The following is a 9517-nucleotide window of genomic DNA, read 5'->3' as shown; positions in this document are numbered from 1 at the left end:
GAATATACACATAAACCTACACATAGATAACATATATATTAGGTCTGTGTGAAATGGGCCCTATTCAATTTGGATTCTGATTTGGCCTGAATCAGGGACAATGATTCGATCTGTTGATTCGGATCACTGTTCCTGATTTGATTCAGCTGAATCTGAAGATTCAATGCTGATTTGGTGAATTGGCAATTTGGGCACAGGCACAGCCTTAAAAGTTTTTTTCTACATACCTTGAGATAGCAGCGCAGTTCATGATCACTGTGGTGCTGAGGCAGACAGAGCTTCCCACAGGAGCATGGGGGGCTCTGCTGCATGCTCAGCAGCAAACCCAGAAGTGGGCATTGCGCAGGGAGCCCCCTCCCAGCTTGGTGATCAGCCACAGGGGGACCCCGGGTGCCCCCCCAGACCCAGGAGGCACCAGTTGCCGAGCCAGGGACCCAGAAGCAGACCGGAATTGCTTCTGGTCCACTTCGAGGTCTGCTGCTGAGCGTGCTGGGGAGCCCCCTTGTGCTCCTGTGGGATGCTGCATCTGCCCCATAGGGCTTTGCACAGCCCTAATATATATATTTGAGATAGATAGATAGTGTGTGCTCCCTACGACACATCTTTGTGCTCATTATATATATCACTATTATTATTATAATGATTATATATATAATGAGCACAAAGATGTGTCCTAGTGTATAAAATATTTGACTGGGACTTGTGGGTCTGGTTTTATTCTTGGCTCTGATACTACCCACTGGATGCCTCTTTCTGCCTTTATTTCCATCTTACAAAAGCAGGAACTATGACACTGCCTCCTTTGCAAACTGCTTGACATCAGCTGATAAAAAGCACTATATAAGAAGAAGATATAAATTGGTTTTTTACATTCATTGTAAATATAATTTAAAAAAATGCTAATTAAAGATACTGCCTTGTACTATAAAATGCAATGGCTTTTTCGAAGGGTATTTGAAACGTTCCCTTTAAAAAAAAAAAAGTATGCGTTAGAAAAAGATAAATGTTCCCTTGCTCAGAATGACTGTTGCAGAGTTTTCGAGCACTATCTCCCTGGTTTGAAAACAGCACATTTAGCTTTCAGCCAGGAACCAAAGCTGACTTTAAAAGAGTTCTTACAAATCAGGCCAGAAGTTTGCTGGCTGTATTTTCTGTTTCCATGGAAACTAAGGTTGGCTCATCAAAGAAAATAAGGTGATTTAAAATAATTTTAAATTGACAGAATTTGGGATCATTTTAAAGTCCCTTACCCTTCCCTCATTGCAAATCTGGCAGCCATTTCCATGGCAATAGAGATGGCAGCTTCCTGCTCGCTGGTGGAGCTTCTGTACCTTATAGCTGTGATTTCCCACTGGAAGCTGTTTTGCTGCTCTCTGTCCATAGACTTTAGAACCTAGTGTGCAGGGAGCCTGCTGGAGTCTGTATTGATTTAATTTTATACGTTAATATACTGAAGGAATTCATAAAGATGTGCCTCAAACATGATAGTGAGAGGTGCCTTAGATTTTATTATAAACAGTTCCCTACAATTTTCCATTTAATAAGCATAATGATTTTGAGGGATGGTAATTTACCTGTGGACTCTCAAGATGTGCCATTAAGTAGATACCTGCATAGTCTGAAGCACAATTCTAATTACATTTCTTCTTTTAGAATTCCCATAGAGTCCCCACACTCCACTCTGCTTCTCTCTAGAAGAAAAGGTCTATTGTCTGTAGGATCAAAGAACCACAAATCATGAACATAACTGTGAAAAGAGACTTGCTTGGAGAAATAGATGAACAAAAATCCCCTATCCCTAGCCTGATGTTTTAACTATAAAAAGACCAAATTAAAAACAAAAGACTCCAAATCCAAAATTTAAACTCCATAACATTGAAATGGGAAGATCCAAAACTCTAAACCAAACCAAAACTTGGATCTCTGAACTCTGTAAATCTGTCCTTCCCCAAAGCTCAAGGCAGAATCAGAATCTTATTTATCTCATTAGTACTCACAATAAACCTGGAACATGCTAATAAACTGTCATCACCACTGATTGCAACCACACATTTCAATAGAGGGTTCCTCCCAAATGTCTTCAAACTATCATAAGGGGCAACTCTCTCCATACATATTCTGATGGGTGACATGCAATGTTGACCAAACAGAAGAATGAATTAGTTGACAGAATTTTAACCATTTTTCTTCTTAGTTTTGGGGGGGGGGGCAGAGAGGTGGGAGTCACTAAAAACCGAAACAGAGAAGGAGAGTTTGTATCTCTTTTAAATAGAATATAACATCTTTCAGTTCTTTTCTGAGTAGCGCAAACCATAGAAATTAACAGATTACTAGAAATAACTTGGGTGGAGTCAGAAAGATGTCTGCTTATGTAGAAGGGTTAGTCTGAAACTTGAAAACCTTATCCTTAAGGACCTCTGTTCATTTTAAGCTTTGAGGAGCATAATGCTGAAGACCACCTGGAGTTATACACCCTAAAATAGTGGGGAGAGGCGGTGGGAGGCAACCTTTTTGGAGGGTGTGCCACAAATTAGCCCCACATGCCCTCCAACTGCCATGGCAATCTTCCCTTGCCCACTCCACTGCTTTGCTTCCACATGTGCCACAGGTTGGCCACACCTTGCTAGAGAATGGTGTGTAGCTGTGGCACAGAGTAAGGACAGAATTCCAGAATGTTTGGTGTCAGGAACAGCAAATATTTTAATTGTTACTGGGACTTCTCAATTAAATCAGCCTCACAGCTTACTAAGGACCTATTCTATTACACATTGCATGTAACTGAATTGAAGGACTTCTCAGGTTCTAAAGGTTAAATTCTCCATGACAATGCAGATTAAGACACTCTGGAGTGGGTGGTAGATTCCTCATTGCTAATCCATATTAAAGACCAAAATTTGCAATCTGAACAGTAATTCTCTGCATTGTTGCAGAGAAGAGTTGATTCTGAGTCTCAGTTTCTAGATTCCTAAGGCATGGAGGAGCAGCAGAACCCCAGAAAAAGGAGCTGAATAACGGAGATTGATTTAGGTTAAGGCACAGTCCTGACAAATTCTAAAATGGGATCCTGGTCAGTCACCGATGCAAGAATGGTGAAATGTTACAACAGTGGGAAAAGAGCAAGGAGCACTCTTAAGACTGGAAACAGATGCATTATGATTATAGCTATGTAAACTAATGATGCTGATTGACCGTCCTGTACATTTTGCATTCCATGTCCACTGGGGTAATGACTGCAGACTACAATATCCTGTTGGAAGCAATGCTGCAGCTTGGCACAAGTATCTTTACTTAGTTTGCAGTTGAAAGCCTCCAGGCTGAACACATCTGGCTGTGCTCCTTTCTGTACTGCAAACAGTGGACTAGCAGTGGGCAGCACAGTAGTAGCAAGTGAAGAAGGCTGGCAGTGAAAGGATTAAACCACTCCTCCCCACCCCTCCCAACCTCCAGTGTTCAGATTCTCCAGGTATCATTATAACGAACCACCCCATGCCAAAACACAGACCTTTAGCAAACCATCATAATTTTAAGAACTGTGATCCTTATTTATCATGTTTCTATTTAATTAGGAACATTGTTTTTCTGAGTACAGCACTAATAATGGGAATTTTGCAGAGAGTTAAAATACCATTTCCCCAGAGATCAGTTTATTTAAAGAGATTCAAATTAGTCTTCAGGAGGAGACCAGAGTGCCTTGTCATTAGAGACAGGATGGGAAGTTGCTATATCTAGACTCTGTTCCCAGTTCTGTTAGTTGGTACAAGATCTCACAGGAAGTAACTAGTTCCTTAACCTTGCCCCACCCTTGAACCTCAATTAACTCTGCTAAAATAGTATCATGCATCCCTCCGTCCTAGAGTATCATGGGGCTTCATTCACTATATGCTTGAAAAGAGCACTGAGATCATCAGGTGAAAGGCATAAAGTGCAAAGTACTAATCAAATGAGTGGGAGTATAAGTGATTCCACCATCTTTCCCAATCCTACTCCCAGGAAAGGCTCCAGAAAGAAGGGTTAAGGCATAGCCATTCAAACCCCAAACTTTAACAGTTTATTAATAAATAAGAGCAGGAAGGAATTCCATATATTAATTATTTTTCAGTCTGAGCAAAATGAAATACAAGAAAATGTAAAGAACGTGTCCCAGAAATGAAGACTGGCTTCATACAACCTTTACGTTATGATTATAGTAGGTCACTGAATCCTGCTGACAAAAGTTCTAATTATACAGTGGTAGTCTATTAAAAATGTATAACAGCTCTATAGACCTGTTATAAAACTGTTATTTGCATGCACATGGATGCAATTTAAGACTTTCATTCTATTTGTTAATATTGAGTTCCACTAGATTAGAGTTCCCTATAGGTGGGTCTCAGGATGCATCTTTTCCAAAATTGAATCATCACTGTTTCTACAACCTTTTCTTTTAATCTTACTAATGCAATAAGACAGATTTAAACATAGTTTGCATCATAAAAGTAACTGAAGGAAAAGAAAAATAGGTCTGGATGAATAATGACATTAAATAAGTTTAATACACTCTAATCCTCATAACTGACTCAATCCATTTGGAAGGAATTCTGTATATGATTACCCTGAGGTTGATATCTGACATTTCTGATTAATCAAAAATCTCCTGAATGATTAGTTCTATAGATACTGAACAGGGTGAGACAGTCAGGTCTTTTTTGGTGTGAATCATTTACATATAAACACATGGAAAAATCCTATTTTCTTAAACAAATGGTCACGAAAGTGGCAATCCTTCCCTTGTGTACCATTAGAAAACCTGGGAGAGGGTAGGCCTAGCCCATTAGGTAGGCTAGCCCATGAGGACCAGGACAATGCCCCAACTGGCTCCAGAGGAAGTAATTTTAAAAACAGGGACATAAGTAAAGGTAACAGGAGGGCCTTCTCAGAGCCGATCCATCTTCAGCCCGCCCACCTGTTTCTGGGCTAACCACCCACTTTCTTGCCCACCCTGCCTTGATGATATTTAATTAATAGTTGTTAATTAGGCGGGACGCTGCCCATTTCTTGCTCCGATGCCAGGGGGCACTATCTGCGGCTCTGTACCTACCCTACAGAGCAGCCCATGCCTCACAGATGGCATCCAGCTGTTATCAACAGCACCGGCCCCACACTGGGCCCCTGAATTCTCCTATCAGGATCCCTCCACGATCCCTCCATTCAGTCAGCCTACCCCGCCCTCATTCAGGGCTGCCTTGCTCCCTGAAACTCCCCTTCTCGGGCTTGGTCCCCTCCCAGGACCTTTGGCTCTAGCCTCACCTCCAAGGCCAGTTGGGAACCCCAGGCCCTCCAAGCGTCCCTTGCCATGGGCCCCTGGCCCTTTTGACTGTTCTGGTCCTGTGCATGAACATCCTCTTGGTTTTATAGATGGCCCTTTAAGAAAGGACCACTAGGACATAGAAAAGCCTTGCAAGTCTGTCCCTAGAAGCAATGACCTCCATGTGTTTGTGTCTCTCTTCTGGATCTTACATTTCTTACTAGTCTATTAGTTTTTTACCCAGTAAACTAATCCAAAGATCCCCATGAGATTACACAGTCTGGGTAATTTGGCCATTAAATCTCTCTTTCTAAGAAGTTTTTCTGTACAGCTGCTTTTCCATCCACAGGAACCTCAGATCTTCACCCACCAAGCAAAGGAGAATGGTTATACCACACGATAGTCTGTTGGGTTGTTTATACACCAGTGACCCTTACTGGGCCAATAATTAGCACTAATGACTCCTAATGCCTCAAGCCATAATAATATAGTTATTGCATTTCAAGTTAACATTTTGGTTTTTAAAGTTTTCTGTGATTAAGCATTTCAGGATGTATTTGCTACATAAGTTATATTAGTAAAAAACCCCACTCATCATTATATTTGAAACCCTAGACTACTACTCAGCATACATTGTGAACTTTACCATACTTCTTTTTCAATTATATAAAATACCCCCTCTTCACACCTACAGTACTTGCTTGCAATGATATGAAAAACCTATTTCAGTTGACACTTCTGGCTGGTCGCTCCAAGGCCTCATTTAGACAAGCTGAAAATAGTGGCTAAGATTTATTTGTACGTAATGGTAAAGAGCATGATTTTCTGCCAGTCTGAAACTGTTTCAGATGTCATCAGCAAATAAGGCCCACCTCCAGCCACCACCAGTGATAGATACCCCAGGCAAGTGTACTTGTGATGAAGTCTTCTATGCTTAATTGTATATGATGCATTTTTAAACAATTTGTCCCCCAAATGGCACTAGAATAATTTTATTCTATCAAATAGTTCAGAAATCCCCCACAAGCCTTAGAATGCCAAGTAACACAAAAGCCAGAATGCAATGGGCATATTTAATTTATTTTTCTTCCTGCAATTCCAAACAGCCATTGCTATCATTAATACCCAAGGGCCAAAGCATTGAGGCATGACAGTACCAATTAAAAACTAAATAAAAGCAATTGTGCAAAGTGAATGCACATTTGACAAAAATAGGACTGCTAAACTTGCCTAGCTGTGGTTGCATATGCATATGCTCACTGTACTAAAATGTATGCTGTGGTCAAAGAATACATGACAAAAGAGTTTTCAGCGAAAAATATGTCTTTGTTGATGAAGTACAACATGTCTCTGTGAATGACCCATTCTTGTAGGCTTATTCTTGCTAAAGATACTCTGTTCTCTGTAGCATCTTCTTCCTCTCCCTACTACCTCCCATCTCTCCCTAAAGAGAATGACAACTAGAAAAGGCTTTCTGCTCCTATATGTATTTTAAGGTTGTTAAATGTGGGCATGGATGGCCAGCTCTGCACTCCGCACCCATGTAGGGTAAGAAACCTACTAACCAGCCTGACTGCATCTGCAGCAGCACATTTCTTGAGCTAATTTCCTTCTAAGCTTCAAAACCTGCTCTCCAGGGTGGAAAGTCAGATTCCAAGCTGTTACAAACCACTGTTGGCACTAGCCAGATCAGAAGCATGTATCATTATTTATTTATGCTGCTTCTTGTATTCTACCTCTCATTGGCAGTGTTCAAACACATCCTGACAGCGATGATTCTCCTCATTACACAGGAACCTCAATCTAACTATTCTTAAAAAGCCGAAGATTCTACATTTAACAGCTTTCTCAGATTAAATGGTGGTGATGTGGTAAACAAGCACACCTATCTCTTGTATAACCAAGATCACAGAGCTTTGTTTAGCAGTTCCAGTCATTTGCCCACTGAGGTAGTATATTTGCAATGTATTCATACACATGTGTGTTACATCCAAGAGATGAGTACAAGATAGTGAGAACTCGGGTTCCAGTCCTCCACAGCACATGAGCATGTACTGCATTGCAAGCATGTGGATCAGCCCCTTGTCAGCAGTCAGAATCAGAACATTCAGCACTGGACAGGGTCTAGTCTTTAGTTACTGAGGAAGTAACCTCTGCTAGAGACCACAATATCTGTTAGGGCTGCGTGAAGTTTCAGACCCTGATTCAATTCGGCAAAGATTCGGCCTGATTTGGTGGCAAAATCTCCGAATCAGAGTTGAATCAGAGGACCCTTTAATCTCTCTGAATTTATTCGGAGAGATTTGGCGATTCAAACATAGACACAGCTTTAAATGTTTTTTCTACTTACCTCAAGATGCAAGGCAGCTCGTGACTCCTGTGATACTGAGGTGCATGGAGTGTCCCACAGAAGCACGGGGGGCTCCCCAGTTCGCTCGGCAGCAGACCCAGAAGTGGACCAGAAGCACTTCCAGGCCACTTTCAAGTCCACCGGGACCGCACTGGAGGGCTTGCCCATGCCCCCCTGGCTCAGTGACTGGTGCTTCCTGGGTCTGGGGGTGGGGGACACCCAGGGTCTCCCTGAGGCCAATCACTGAGCCGGGGGGGGGGGTGGACTCCTTGGCAGCCTGGAAAGTGGACCGGAAATACTTCTGGTCCACTTCCAGATTCACTGCAAGTACATGGAGGGCCCCCCCACAGGCTCCTCTGCGATATTCCATGCACCCCAGCATTGCAGCATTTACGAGCCATGCTGGTATCTTGAAGTATGTAGAAAAGTCTTTTAAAGCTGTGTCTGTCTCCAAATCAGCATCAAATCTTCAGATTTGCATTCAGCTGAATCAAATCAGAAACAGTGATCTGAATCAATGAATCAAAATGCTGTCCCTGATTTGGGCCAAATCCAAATTGAATAGGGCCTGCTTCACACACCCCTAATATCTATCCTTCACACTGTAGGTATCTTGCTGATTGAAAGATATTATCTATATATTCACAGCTGTGATACAATACAGCTATACACATTTGAATAGTCAGAGCCAGGAATCAATCCCAGTAGCCCCAATTCAAAATCTACTGGTCTATCCCTGGCTTCTGTAACTTTGGGCCAGCTAGCCATGCTGTGCCTCAGTTATCTCAGCTGTAAAATAGAGATAAAACTTCCTTCTCTCACAAGAGTGTTGTGAGGCTTAAACCAGTGGTGATCAACCTTTTGCCCCTGTGGACCAAATTAATGGGTCAGGGCTAGTCTATGGGCCAGATTTGACCCTGTGGCTTAGGATCAGGCCTGCAAACTTGAACCCAGACCACACTGCCCTTACCCAGCCCCATGTGCTTGGTTGGGCCCCCAAGACTCTGCAGCACCCTGCCTGGCCTTCTATGCAGAGACTGAGGCCCTGGGACCTGCACTGCCTCTGACCAACCCTGCATACCAGCATTGTAGCCCCAGGACCCCATGCCATCGCCATCAGGCTCCATAGACCTTCACTCAGCTTCTGGCATAGTCAATAGCTCCAACTCCTCTCAAGGTGCTCCACTCACTTCCCTCTTCTGAAATGCCAATACAGTACATCCAAACATCCTCCACACTTTGTTACTGTCACTGATAATATCAGCACATTCCCCTTGATCTGTAACTAGTTTTTTTCTTTTGAGGTGAAGGGATGGTATCAATGTTATTGTTTAAGAAACAGCCGTTACATTTTTGACACTATAATCCATGACTAGTGATAATAATGGATCTGCCCCTGCAATCAGCCAGATGCCAGTAAACTCTTGTGTCCAGCTGTTACCTCAGTGACCTGAGAAGACTCTAAGACTTCATACAGACATTACTGCTTGAAGCCTCAGGGGTTTGAACAAGGCAGAAATGGCCCCCAGGCTAAGGTAAGTGGGGATAGCGGGGTGAGATGGGGGAGCCAGCAAAGGGGTTTGGAGGGGCTAATGGGATGTGCACGTGTTTGGTGGGGTCCAGGAGGTTTTGGTGGGATTGGGGGGCTGCTGGGTTTTGGGGGGGGTTGAGGGGGATTGGGAGGCTAGTGGGGTCAATGGGAGAGCTTGGGAGGATCTGGGGGAAGGGGGTTAGCAAGATCGGAGAGGCTGTCTGATCCCACCAAGCCTCCCTGGACCCCCCTCCACCCAGGGCTGCCAAATCACTCCTGATACCACAGACCACTCCTGGGGCCAGTTTTACTGGCATTCACTGGTCCTGGGAGCGTGACTAAAGTAAATCAG

The sequence above is a fragment of the Crocodylus siamensis genome, chromosome 15, assembly GCF_052110815.1.
Source record: "Crocodylus siamensis isolate JL-2025a chromosome 15, ASM5211081v1, whole genome shotgun sequence".
NCBI lineage: Eukaryota > Metazoa > Chordata > Crocodylia > Crocodylidae > Crocodylus > Crocodylus siamensis.
The sequence above is the reverse complement of the archived record's forward strand: the minus strand, read 5'-3'. Positions refer to the sequence as shown.